The sequence below is a fragment of the Thermobia domestica genome, chromosome 4 (assembly GCF_964235325.1).
Source record: "Thermobia domestica chromosome 4, izTheDome1.hap1.1, whole genome shotgun sequence".
NCBI lineage: Eukaryota > Metazoa > Arthropoda > Insecta > Zygentoma > Lepismatidae > Thermobia > Thermobia domestica.
Window position 1 is genome coordinate 317,328,594 of NC_137457.1, and position 14,810 is coordinate 317,343,403.

The 14,810-nt window shown below is 35.4% G+C and overlaps 1 protein-coding gene across 2 annotated transcripts in view; it reads left to right on the top strand.

Moving 5' to 3' along the window:
• LOC145684347 (phospholipid scramblase 2-like) overlaps positions 1 to 14,810 on the top strand; it is a 360,612-nt gene that overhangs the window by 324,037 nt on the left and 21,765 nt on the right. The gene's annotated exons all lie outside the window — the stretch shown is intronic.

The window sequence follows — 14,810 nt, forward strand, 5'->3', positions numbered from 1 at the left end:
CATGCAAGGCCTGCAATGCAAGACGGCCCGTTATGGGTTGGGGGTACCCAAACTTTCTCCTTTTCTGGTTGAGAGAGGTACTGTATATCACTGTTATACTGTATATCACAACAGATTTGCATGCCAGTTCTAAATATTTATTATAGATAGAGCAGATGAATTACCAAAATAAAAAATAATACTTTATTATTTTGTGTTCAGGTCGGAACATTTCTGATTAATTCTCACTGTTTTAAACACTGTCCCGCTAACATTACGTTGGCTCTCTTAGAAGTAATATAGTTTCCTTCCTTTTAATGTTGTCATACACACAACAAACTACAACATCTACCGCAAGCAAGTAGAAACCATTTGGTAGTAAGTTATGCCAGGTGGTGAGTTATTCAAGTGTTCAAGCCTCCCCAAGGATCCGAAAAAATTAAAAAATGAAATCTTTTAGTTTTACGTCCCACGCTTATGTCAGTTAGGCTAAAGGAGACGGTGATGATGAGTAATGAATGAAATGGTAGAATGAAGAAAGTGGGAGGAAACGGGAAAACCCCGAGAAAACCCACACACACGGTGTTTGTCCACCACAAAGTACACTTGGTGGGGGTTGGGATCGAACCCGGGACCCCGAGCACCATAGGTGAACGCTCTACCACTGAGCCACCGCCCCAAGGATCCTAATGGCGTACTTCAACAGTGTGAACCATTTCATGCTCATCTTTCTGTGATTTGTATTCAATCCACTCTTATCTTAGTAAGTTATTCGTATCCTGGCCCTCTTGGACTACACGACGTTATTTACACCTTCCGTACCTGGTAGAACTCCGTCTTTATATCTGTTTGACGCTTTTATCATCTTGTTTCTCTTTACACTGATTTTTCCCCATCTCTGATTTTTCAAATTCGAGCCCCCATTTTTTTATTCCAACTTCGGTATGTACGGAACAAACTAAATCAGAATATGTATTGCTCAAAGCTAGTTCTAGGATCTACAGCTTACAGTTTTCACTGGAAATTGTTGTGCACGTATGTACTGTCGTGCTCAGTTCTGTTGGGTTTTGGACGAAGGGTCCCAAAATGCTCAAAAGTTAGTTAATGATGAAAAATCCCAGGATTCTGAATTATCTAAATGGAATCCCGTGAAACGTACTGGCAAGTAAATTCGTAGGTCATGAAAGTAGATACTACATGGTTGGTACAGGACACCACTCTCAAAAATCTTCTAAAACTTGCCTTTAAATTGCAAAGCAACCGTAGCTTTCTGGGCATTTCTAGTAACTTGGCTAATAAAATACAGCCACCATTTCGTTTTCAGGAATACTGAGAGAGAGAGAAAAGAATACGGTAACTTTGAATAAGGTTTGAAGTTGAGTTGATAAATTACACGTCCATGGTTCTATTGATTTCACTACATTTCCGAACAGAGAATTCCAGATCCAAACAATATTGAAGCTCGGATGGGTGTTGTGTGAACTCCGAGAAAATAAACTGCATTAAGCACACTACTTAAGTCGAATTTTAATCATATTTGCAAATGTTACCTAGAGATCGAATTTGTCATTCACTGAAAATATTTCCGAATTGTGTAAAAATAATAAGTAATCATGATGACGGCAGCAAATACTAGATCAGAATTGCATTGACGGCTACGATAAGAAACAGTTTTCACACTCTGTACACCTATAGGGTATAAAACTGATAACTGGATCCATACGACAACTCTCTGTGATGTTTCTTCATGTGATTGAAAACATGTAATACTAACACTTGTGCGGAACTTTACTCACGTGAGAGTTCATGACAACGTCTACACATTTTTAACAGTGTATAGGGGCTCTACAAACGCCAAGTTTGCTCTATTAAATTCCAGTCCCTAATAATCATAGTAGATTCCGATGCTAGGAAAGTATTATAGTACGGTATGTACTTATATGGAGAGCTCCACAGTACAAGGTGATTATGGAACATTGGTTACTGGGGTTGTCTGAAATAAATTCGACGTCGCAAAATTCTTTTGTCTAACAACTCCAGAATGAGTTGCTATGCAAGCCTAAGTAGCAAGAAATTCTGTGAGGATCATCAACATTGTTCCTGTAAAATGCACCTCATTTCCATTTGCTTGTGTCCACGTGCAGCCTGATATGTACTGTATAAGATATCATTACAGAGACAGGGACCAGAAGGTTCGTCACTCCTTTAGTATTTTTCGATTCCAAACTCTCTCTGTTCCAAATGTGATGTTTGCATTTGAGAAAACGTGCCATTTAATTAAGTGTTCGAATTGATATCCATCTTTGGCCTGACAATGACCCAGACGTGAATAAAACTCATCCATACCTGCAGTTAATATACCTGATGTAATTTAGCTCGAAATATTTACTATTTTTTCTTTCAATTGTTCAATTTTTCAGATTTCTGTTCATACGCTTTGCTTTTTAGATATCCCCAGTACAAAACGCCAATCGGATATAGATCAGGAGACCTAAATGGCCATTCTGGGACTTACTCTATCACAATTCTATGATATGACCTTACTCTATTACCATAACGTCTCGTCAACGAAATAATAACTCTTTCTGTTTCGGATAAATTCATTGTGCCTAACAGAATACAATTGAAGAAACTCTTCAGAGGTAAAGACACCAATAATTACGTAAATACACACTTGAATTCTTCTAAACCTTTATTCTTAATCTGTGCCTATGTGCACTCTATTCAATTTACCAATCATATACCACAATTGCACTAATCTTGTATTAATACATCAGTTTTGCAGAATATATTTACGACCTACAACACACATCCACTTTGTTGCTACAAGGATACCTACTTGCAAAATACAAGTTCGAATTCTGAAGCCCATAGCATTTAAACATTTTCATTTTCTTAGCAGTCCAACAATCTTGTTGATTTTCCTGCAACTTTTGTATCTTTCAAGTTCAGGAAAACACAGTCCAATCGACGTATTTAGCTCTTCCGGAACTTTTGAAACTTCTCGACGTAATGGTAGTTCCGACCTTGTAGCTGTGAGCAGTACATATTCTGATTTAGTTTCTTCCGTAGATACCGAACTTGGAATAAAAAATGGAAGCTTTCATTTGAAAAATCACAGATGGGCCCCGTGGGGCCCACAATGGGCCACACGCATTTTGAAAGGAACTGGCTTCCGATAGTTCAATTGATATCCTGTAACTCTTGTATCTTTCAAATTTTCAGAAAAAACACATTTTAACCAAGATATTTAGCCGTTCCGGAACTTATCATAGTACTCACCCTAATAGATTTTCAGACCCTGTGGGCCTAATATTCACATCCTACAGCTTTGAGCAGTACATATTCTGATTTAGTTTGTCCCGTAGATACTAAATTTGGAATAAAAACAGGGGCTCTCATTTAGAAAAATCACAGTTGGACCCCGTGGGGCCCATACGTGGCAGCACACATTTTATGGATACGAGTTTTCGATAGGTTTGTTTATATCTTGCAACTCTTGTATCTTTCAAATTTTCAGAAAAACGCATTCTAACCAAGATATATAGCCGTTCCGAAAGCACTGTATATATTACATACCATGTTCAAGTCATCTTCTTCTGTATGCCTAACCAGATCAACAGATCAATAAATGAATAAATTCGTATACATGGCTTCCAATGATACTACCAATAAATGAATGCTCATCGTCCCAGAGAATGCGTTTTCTTCTAAGGACCGCCCATTTTCGGATGGGAATGAAATTGCACATTTGAAAATCATACTAAAACATTCGGGGCCCAGCCCTCTCCACGACATTGTTGGCATCTCAACAGTTCTGAGTCCCCAGGTTCCATTCCCTATGTTGTCACTGAAATATCTATTTACGAAACAAGAACAAATAAAGTGAGCAGTTTCTTTTAAACAAATCTGAAAAAGATAAGGTTTGTGGTTCATACCTTTTTGTCTTATCTTGCCGAAGTACACGTTAAAACCCGAAAACTAACCCTTCCGTACCCCACCGGTCACATGTGCTTAAATTGCTCATGTTATTGCACTTGTACAGCGGGGGACACTTCTAAATGGTACAGCCATATGGAGATTTACGGCAAGAGTGCTCCACCAGTTGAGTCCAAAGTATTTGCTGGAAGTATTGCAACCGAATTAACTTTAAAAGAAGGCGGGTGGCATAATCGCCAGGGGGGTAGGAAGAGCAAAAGCTCCTCTCCTACAGTATGAAAACATATAGTTTTAATCAAATGCTTAGTGAGAGTGAACCCATTGGTGTAGCGCTTTTATGATTTGAAATCTTGCTCCCAAACCATCTTTTGCCATAACTGACAACATAGGAGAACGGGAGATGCAAATATGATGAAGGAGAAATACACTCACATGTGCAAATTCAGAATTGGAGACAAAATGATCGGATAGCATCCATATTTTGTCGAAAATTTTGATTTTGTAAGTAGACATGTAAAAGCTCACCCGAACTTGAGAGCATCCCATTACCAATTGCTGAATTCAAGTGGAGAACTCAGTTGAGAGCATCAGATGATTACGGAGGGAGAGAAACATCTTAACAAAAGGGGAACAAACAATGGAAAAAAATACCAACATGCCCCGCCCGGACTCGAACCCTAAACCCCATGATTACGAAGCCACGCCTCTGCTCACTCATCCACGGAGCCACACAGAGTGCCACGGTCATACGTCAGGAAAAGCGTTCGTTACGACCAGTGATTTGTTTGTAGGGGGAAGCTAGGGAAATTCCCCGTCTCTAGTTTTTCTTTCCTTGGCACTAACTTAATTACTGTTGTGCCAGCCTGAGAAGAATATTTTCCACCACTCTAGAAAATTTCCTAACAATTTGCATACATTTTAAGCAACATAAAACATTTATTCATCGCTGTTCTACATAATTATAATTCCACAAAGGAATTATTTCCAATTCTATGAATTCCCGTACCAGGTAAACAGAAGTACTGAGTATGAAATTCTATATCTCGCGAATAGTTTTGCAGAAAATACCTAAGCTAAAGTTTCTATTGGGAACAGGGAGAAGCACACACGCGGGGCTTAGGAATCACATTGCGCCCATAAGATTTGTTTTGGTCAGTAAGGGACATAAATTTACATTCAAATGGCAAAATCACACGTTTAATTATGCTATAATTTTACTTTTAAGAACTCCAAATGCGTAGAACGAAGGCATTCTTTTTTGCTTGGAAGAATAAAATTATGGCTGAAGGTACTACACATTCCTTGCTACCGTATCGCGATTTAATTAAATGTTTTAAAAGTTTTTAAAGCTCAATCCCTAACCAAATTGATAACTACATGATCTATCTCTTTGCAGTTCACTGAAAACACTATAGAAATATCGTAAAACTTAATAAAAGGAAAAAAAGTTCTTTCACAGCGTGAAGCTTACGATTAGTATCATATACTTATAGCGTAGATGGTTCGTGTATCTTCTTTAGTAGCTCATTGGATCCGTATAGAATTCCCATTCCTGCAGCCCGTGTTCGAATCTTCGTGTCGCTGTTTTTTATTTTTATTTTATTATTGATCAGATATGACTCCAGTAGAAAGAAACATATGGTTACAGTTCAAGGTGTGATTCGATATTCTGCAAGTATTTATTTATTTTTTTCTTGTCAAGCGAAAAATTGAAGTAGAATTTTACATGCGTAAAACTTCTAAATTTGACTGTTAATAAGATTACAGCTCAAAATAAATTGAATTCACTTCAATTGTAGTCCATAATTAGCTATGGTCAAGGAAATGGATTTAAACTGTTTTGTGTGTGATCAGCACATTGACTTCGATCATTCCTATTTCTGGAACTAAATATCACTAAATTTTTTTTTCGTTTATATATAAAATTCTCATCCTTTCGTCCTTAACAAAACAGAGATTATTGTTCAAACTGTCACTATGGGATTACATTTCATTATATAAAGAAATTAAACTAACTAACTAACTAACTAACTATATATATATATATATATATATATATATATATATATATATATATATATATATACTTAAAAATATCGAAAATAATATGACAAATATTATGAACAATTTTATAATAGAACTAAGCAATGTTTTATAATACAATAAACTGAATGAAATACAGGGTATTTGAAGTTAGCGATAATATTGCAAGTAGATTCTGAAATACAAGTTTCTTGAACAGATAGGGACACTTCACCTTGAAATATACACCTTGAATTTGATTCTCCATAGAATCTGAAATATGTTAAGAACTTTAAACCTTGAATAACGCAATACAAGTTTGAATCCCATGCTTGTAACTGTGTCGTTACAAACTCACTCTTTTTATATAAATCAACCAATCTAAAGCCGGATCTTTATTCTAAAAGTATTTTTCCTTTACGTATATTTCAGGGGGAACATTTAACGTCAACTTTTTATTAGCAAATGTAGCAACTGATCCAATTGAATAATGCTAAAAAAAGCCTACTTCGCTTGCTAGAACTTATCTTTGGTAGAAGTTCATGCATCAAATCTTTTTTTTTTTTTTTGGTGTTTCTTGATTTTTTCTTTTTGTTTCTTAGGTTTCTGAATACTTCGGAAGATTTTAACAGAATCCTGTAATTATACATTTATGTTTGCTCTGTTTGATATGAAAAAAAATATTTCTTATGAAGAAAATGGTCTGCAGAGCTCTTTGTAGAATGTCTGTTATTAGTTGTAGTAGTTGGTTTTACTTTAGCGTCCCATTCAGCAGCGAGGCTATATGAGACATGGACTTACAGCTTAACGTGGGATCCGAAACCATAGGCTTCTACTGAGAATCGAGCTCCGTTTTTAGGGAAAAAATCTAACCACAGTCAGTTCCTACCCGTTGGGGTTAGAACATACCCTATTATTATACTGGTGTTTGGAAGCAGTGATAATTGGTTACGAATTTCGTGACCTGGAACAGACCTGGATACGACGACACGTCGTGATACGCACGATGAAATTGTATGATACTGTTAAATATTAAAGTTAATGCATCATTTTTATATCAATAAATTACTTAAATAAAAAAGACAGTAACAATACCATTAACGTATATCTACATAGTATATACATTAAAAATACGTTGTCTATTATAGCGAAAAATGGCTGAACCGTTTGAAATGAATTTTATTGACATAGTTAACCTCTAGCTTGGACTAGGTTATTGAGATCTTGCTCGGGAGAGTACTCCCGGTAGTAGTAACTAAATACACGATTCTGATTGGTTGGCGTTATCCGTATCTTTAAATAGCCTATACCTATGTATATAACAGAAATCATACGCTTGTTGCTATCGGTCCTCATGGTCGTGTGCGCTAGCGTTGTAGGCTGGTAACAAGAATTGGTTTTGGCGTGAGTTCAAACCCGGCCGAAGGAAATTTATATATTTTTTTTAAATCGTTCATAACACTTTTTTCAATAAAATATGATGAAAAAGTACTCAAAAACGAGATTTGCTTACTTTTGGGGAGATAAGTAGTAGTGGTAGTAGTAGTACAGCAGAAGCGAAGATATATATATAACATTCCATGAAATCATGAAAATAAAAAAAATGACTTCCAACTCTATTCAGAAAGTAGGTATATTGGCAAGTGTCGAACCGAGTTGTTTGCTACGCGACGTTATGCCTTCAGGCAAACTTCTGGCTATCGACTAGATAAGTCTTAAGGGCCACTATGAAGAAAGAAAGAAAGAAAGAACGAAACGAAGAAAGAAAGAAAGAAAAAGGTATGCTTATTTCATGGAGAGAACAAAATATAATAGTCTATCTGCTCCTTGGCAGTAAGTGTTTGAAACCAATGCTGTTATGAATATCCATTTTTCTAATTTCCTTAGGAGACTATAGAGAAACGTTAATTCTCCTATATATGAAAGAAAAATATATATCTCATATATCACACAGATAACGAAATAAAATAGCATATTTATCTATGCCTTGGCGTTAAGTGCTTTAAAATTGTTCAGAATATTTTCCTTATTCCCATAATAAAAAGAAAAAATGAGGATTGTTAATTCCCATAGAAGAAGAAAGAAAAATATAATTATATTTATTAAACAAAAAGAATAAAATAAAATATATTTAAAATACAAAATAAAATATAACTAAACTAAGTAAAACATTTACTCCGAATAGTCTCTGTAAGTAATTTGTAGAAAATTGTTAGAAATAATGAGCATAAACTATCAGGTCTAGTTCTAAAAGTGTAGCAAGTGATAGTTCTAAACTCAAGTAGAATATTCACTCTGCTTCATTTAAATAATAGTCATTTTACAAAAATAATGATCTTTTGGCTGTATCGTAAATATGTTAGTGAATAAATAAATAAAATACATATGTATAATTTAATCATCGCAACTGGATAGCTGATTCTGTGGGTGAAGATAATGAATATTACTACAAACTGTTACAATGGTGGGGGCCGCAGTGGCCCAGTGGAAGCCGGTGGGTGTAGCTAAGCAGCCTTAGTGTTGTCAACGGCTCGGATCACGACTCAGTCACCTCAACATACCGAGCCGGTTCGAGATCCATAAAAGTGATTAGATGCTAATACAATACGAAGTATATGTTCTATAAGCCTTTCCCACAATTCTACTGCTTGGGGCTGAAATCAGTCAATACTGAGGAAGTTAATTATTCGTCCCTGATTGAAAACTGTTCCGCGAAGACATCTTTAAACAAATCCCATTTTTATGGAACATAGTGAAATTGATCAAAGACAAGCGCTACAATTCGACTCAACTGACATTTATGTGTATGTGCGGCCGTTTGCCTGTTTCACAACTATCTTTTATTGTTTTGGTTTCATTTTAAAGAATATTGGCTTATGGTTTCAACTAATAATCCTATTGTTTGGGATTTAACTGTATCAAGAATAAGGGGTGAAAGCTAAAACACTCACCCTTTGCACATACACATATATAACAATTTTGTGTTATAGGCAAAACAACTGAAGATCATTTGATTAGACAAAACATAGGCTATTTTTACTTTAGGCCATCCGCATCATTCGAATTTGTTGCGGGTGAAATTGGCAATGGATAAGCGCGTAACAGGGACCAAGTTCCTCTGAACTTCGAAACTTGGTTATTTAAATATTATAATAAAATATGTTTAAAAATAACTTCCACCATATTGAGTCAATTTGATTCAAGATGGCGTATACTTTCTTTAGGGCTTCTCGATCATCCCTATTAAACGAAGTCAATTGGGGTCAAGAGAAAAATGAAATTAATTTGTTATTGGGAAACAGTAATTAAACTAGATAAGAATTTCATTACCTGGATCTGGTATGACCTAACAAACCTGAAGACGATGGAAATGAAAGTGTCTAGGACACAGTTAAAGAAGCCCTAACCGTTCCTGTTGATCTAGTGGGTAGCGTGTGCGCCTGTGGTTCGTGTAGTCTGGGATTGGATTTTCGTTAGGAGATCATTAAAACTTTACTTCAAGAAACATTAGTTTCGTTGATGATCCGTCTCCTTTAGCCTAAAGGACTTTATCGTGGAACTTGAAACTAATTTTTCATTAATGTTCATTTAAGTTTTAAATGGTATTATAACAACACGATTCTGCTTTCTCTTCTTACTAAATTTATATTTGCCTTTCTTGTTTAATGAGTGCGTATGTGTGTGTCAAAACATTGCACTGAAAGATAACTGCAAGGTCTGTAAGAGTATAAGCGCTTGAGAATAGCAGAAAAGGTAAGTTATTTGATTTTAAGGGATTGTCAAAATTCAATCAAGCGAGCCAGTAAAATTTGTCTTGTAGAATGTACGGGGTGGGGAACGGGGGTTATTGCTACATGATCCTAATTAAATGGTCAAAGCAGGGAAGTAATTTAACTGTTTACAATGAATTTTGAACATGCGTAGTTAACACGTGGATTGACTGGAATAGCTTTTATCATTCGCTGTTTTTCTGGGAGAGGAAAGGGGCTTAAATATTTCCCAAATAACATTTTCGTACACTTATTCTTCTCGTATGGAGAATGGAAATTATAATTAGTTGGTTGATAATTTTTAAACTGATGTGAACAGTGAAAACGTGCTTTGAATATCCAGACGAATGCAACTATGTGTCTAATTATTTTTACATATTTATTTTTAAACTCTGGGTTTACAGTTATACTCAGTCAATAATTTTAAATTAATTGTTGATTCTATTTCATGAGTTTTAGAATATATTTAACTATTAGAGATGCGCACGAGACAAGATTTGAAGCTATCTCGTCTCGAAAATGTGCTATAAAAGTGATGTCTCGACTCGAAAAACGTATATTTTTCTATTGGAAGAGCTGTGTCTCGACTCTAATTTTCTCAGGAAAATTCTGTCTCGACTCGACTCGTGCGCATCCCTATAAACTACTTAGCCAAGCTTATATTAGGGACCCATAGGCCCAATTTTTAGAAGCTAAAAATCTGAAATTTAATTTTAAGTCACGATGCTTCAGCGAGACATCAACTTTTATATCCAGCATTGTGATTCTCATTGTGGCTTTTTTAATTGCAACGCATCACGGATCACACCAATCACTTTCTCATAATACTATGAGCTCTAAGACTGATGGGTTGTATGGTTAGAATTTTAACTTAATTTGCAGCACCGAGACTATATGATACAAGGGCCTACAGCCCAACGTGTTGTCCCAAACCAGATAAACTCAAACTGGAAATCGAACCCAGGTCTTCCGCACCGAACACTAAGACAGAGCGTACTTCCATTTTTTCATTTATCGTTGCATAATCATAAAATGTTACATTTCCTCTGGATCTGACACGAACTTTTCCAGGTATAATACAAGGTTCCAGGACACATACGGCCTTTAATGATAATAACGCTAGTTTATTAACCATATTTTGGTTAAATACAGGACATGGTTTATTTTTCCAACATGCTTAAAGATCTAATAGACTGACGCGGATAGCTCATATTTTTTTCTTTCCTCTCTTTGTTTTCACAAACAGACCAATATTTCATTCACATAATGTGTCAGAACTTAGTAGAAGAAGCAAAATGCTTCACTTCACAGGTAAACCAAAGACGAGACACGCATTTCAAACGACCTTCAGGCGATATTGCTTTGCCTTTCTTTGCCTCTAGCGTTTAGTGATGATTCATTGAATAAGTAGTGGCTTACTACTCAAGGAAATTTCAATGGGTGAACAGCAGGGTGGATTGATTTAAATCAGTCTGATTTAAATCACGAGTTTAATCAAGATTTAAATCACTTGATTTTTTAAATAAAAGTCGTTGGTTTAAATCAAAATCCGAAATAAATTAAAGTGAAAATAAGTAAAATCCCGTTTCTGTTCTGTTATTTCGATTATGGAAGATAACAAGAAAATACAATGAGACTCAAATTATGTAAGCACAATATGAAAACGAGTGTCATGCAGAGGATGATTGGAGAAAATCCCGTTTTGAACGGGTAACGGGTAAATCCTGCTTTCTTCTCTTTGTAACATAGGGTTTTTAAATTGTTAAAACTATTCCAACGGAGAAATCATCATGAAAATTTAAGACGAAAGTTCTTTTGTGCCCACGTCTATTTGTTTGTTTTCAGGTAATAGGGTCGTATTTAGGAAAGCTCGATCCCCTCTGCGAAAAAAAAAAATAAAAAATAATAGAGTTTAAAACTTCAGGCGAAATTTATGTACTAAATACATAGAAGTTATTCGGGATCGTAATACGGCAAATTTTGGATGCGTTAAAAAAATAATAATTCTTTTGATAAAGTGAATACTCTCAAATATCTAAGATCAATATTAACAGACGAAAACGATATTCACGAAGAAATTAAATGTCGACTAAAAGCAGGGAATTCGTGTTATTCTTTAGTTCAAAATCTCTTGTCATCGCAAATTCTGTCGAGAAATTTGAAGCTTAAAATATATAAAACGATAATCATGCCTGTTGCTCTGTATGGTTGCGAAACATGGTCGCTTGCTATGAGGGAAGAGCATAGAGTGAAAGTATTTGAGAACAAGATCCTCAGACGAATATTCGGACCTAAAAGGAACGGGAATGGGGAATGGTGGAAACTTCTTAACGAGGAACTACATAATTTGTACGGTTTATCAAACATTGTTAGGGTCATCAAGTCTAGGAGACTCAGGTGGGCAGGTCATGTAACCATGATGGAAAAAAGTAGGAACGCTTTCAAAGTCTTAACTGGAAGACCAAACGGAAAACGACCATTAGGAAGACCTAGGCGCAGATGGGAGGACAACTTTTAGATGGATTTCGCAGATATAGGAATACAAAGTAGAAAATGGATCCAGTTGGCTAAGGATAGAAGTCAGGGAAAGCTTTTGTGAACGTGGAATTGATCCTATGGGTTCCATATGCCATAGAGTTAGTTAATTTTAGGCGAAATTTATGGACTTTATATGTATTTCGTGCGGCTAGCTAGTTTCGATTTTTTTTAATATGGCCCTGCCAAACATCAGTAACTTTCGCGAAAAGAAAAGTGTCATATTGATAAACGTTGCTGTAAGCTTTTTTCCTTAATGCTTGACACACATTGTTTGGGATTGAAATAGGTAAACGATTGGGGATTAATTCAAAATTAAATCCCAATACTTCCAGCTAAATGACATAATTAACATTTAATCCTAATTTCTAATGTCTTTTCTGCAGTTCGCGACTTGTATTATACGAGGAGAAAGTTTTGATATAATTAAAAAAATCGATTTAAATTTTAACAAATCAAAAATGATATTTTTTAAAAAAAATCATGATTTTTTTTTCACCCTGGTCAACAGTCTCACACCCAAAAACAAATAAAAAGATCCACACTCGTCATATTATTTTCTCAAAAATAGAAAAAGAGTTTAGTTAGAGTTATATTCATATTTGCGGGTAGTAACTTGCTTCTTTACAAAAATAAAATTAATAATACCCACAATGAACATGCATCAATAAATAAATCAACCCATAATATTACTCTGATCCTTATTACACGCCTTCACATTCATACATCCTGTGGATTATTTCGTTTGTGATTCTAGTATCAGCAAAAGTGCCTAGAACTAAAGTAGTGTCTGTGTTGAGAGACAAATCTGTTGAACTAGGATGTTCACATAAGACAGTAAGGCAACGGTTTACTGCGGCTGGACTCCATCACGCACAACCAGCTATGAGAACTATTTTGACAGATTACCACAAGGAAAGGCGTTCAGAATGGGCTAAGAAGAACGTGAGTCTTTCAAAAGCCTATTGGGATCTCGTCATCTGGTCTGATGAGAAGGTGTTCCTCTCTGATCTGCAACCGAGAATGATATTATACAGGCCACGCGGGACACGATACTTCCACAACATGTCATTCGCACCGAACATTCAAGACGAGTTTCAGCTCATTTTTGGGGCTATATGACAGCTGAAGGTCCGCGCGAGATTATTCCTGTTCCTGGACGAATGACTAGTGCGACTTATATCCAAGTACTGGAGGATACACTGCTTCCGTCTCTACACGAAAAATTTCCAGAACAAGAGGAATTCATGTTTATGGAAGACAACAGCGGTGTTCATACCTCGACGCGAACTCAAGCATGGTTGGAAGATCATCCAGAGCTAATATGTATAGAATGGCTTCCTCGATCGCCAGGCCTTAACCCCATAGAAGATCTTTGGGCCTGAATGGTTCAAGAATGGAAAGAACGTCAACAAGACCGTAACAAAGGAATTCTTGAGGCACATGTAATAGAACTCTGGAATAATATCCAACAACATCCAACTATATTCTCGAATCTTGTAGCTAGTATACCTAATCGTTTGGGTGACGTTATAGAAGCAGAAGGTGAGTAGACAAAATACTAGAATTCTTTCATTTCCAAATATTTGCCTTTTATTGATCTTTTCTTCTTTTGTTCAATGGTAAAGAACTTCTACATTTCATTTTTGTTCTCAATTAACCTAAAAGACATTTGAAGCTGGATTAAATGTCTTAGGTTTTCTTCATCAACTTCAACTTTGATTTTATTTTCATCCCAATTAATGTTCAAGAGACCTTTGGAGCTAAACTTAAATATTTTATTTCGTTTTTAGAAAAATTAGTTTTAATTTTATTTTTTTTCCTAATTAACCCATTAGTGCCCAGAATTTCCCACTGGTATTTTGAAAAGTTTTTTTCGCATTTTGGTCTTAATAGTACTCTAAAATAGATATTAGAATATTTTTGAAAAATATTTATTTTTTCTTGTTTTTTTAGCCCGGTAACTTAACTTGCCAGCAGGCATATACATATTAAAAAAGGGAAAATTTTCAAAAGTTACAATTTTTAAGGAGAAAATACACTGGAAAATCATACCTATTAAAATCAAATCAATCCTTCCTTTACAGACCTTCAATCCTTCCTTCTGTAGTATTTCAAATCAATCCAGTTGAGTCTTTCTCTTCAAAACACATTGTACCCAAAAAACAGTGCTAACCTCGCATTAATATATTATACAAAGAAAATGCAAGAATGCTATAACGAAACAGACTCCAAAATTATTTTACGGTTAAAACCAGCAATGCCAATAAATGAGATTTTGCGCTATGACGAAAAATTGCCGTGGCGACTTAAGTTGCCAAGGGGCAGCAATGGGTTAATGCCCAAAAGACATTTGGGGCTAGAATTATATATTTTATTTCTTCTTTACAAAATAACGTTTTTTCACACTACTTGTGCTGTGTGTTAAAGAAGCGAGCGGATTTCTTTTCTACTTTTACATTTACATTATCTTTCTCTTCATCAGTTTCAGTCCCTACCAACAATAGTAGTGCTTACACTTTCAAAAAAAAAAAAAAAAAAAAAAAAAAGTTGCTTCATGAAATC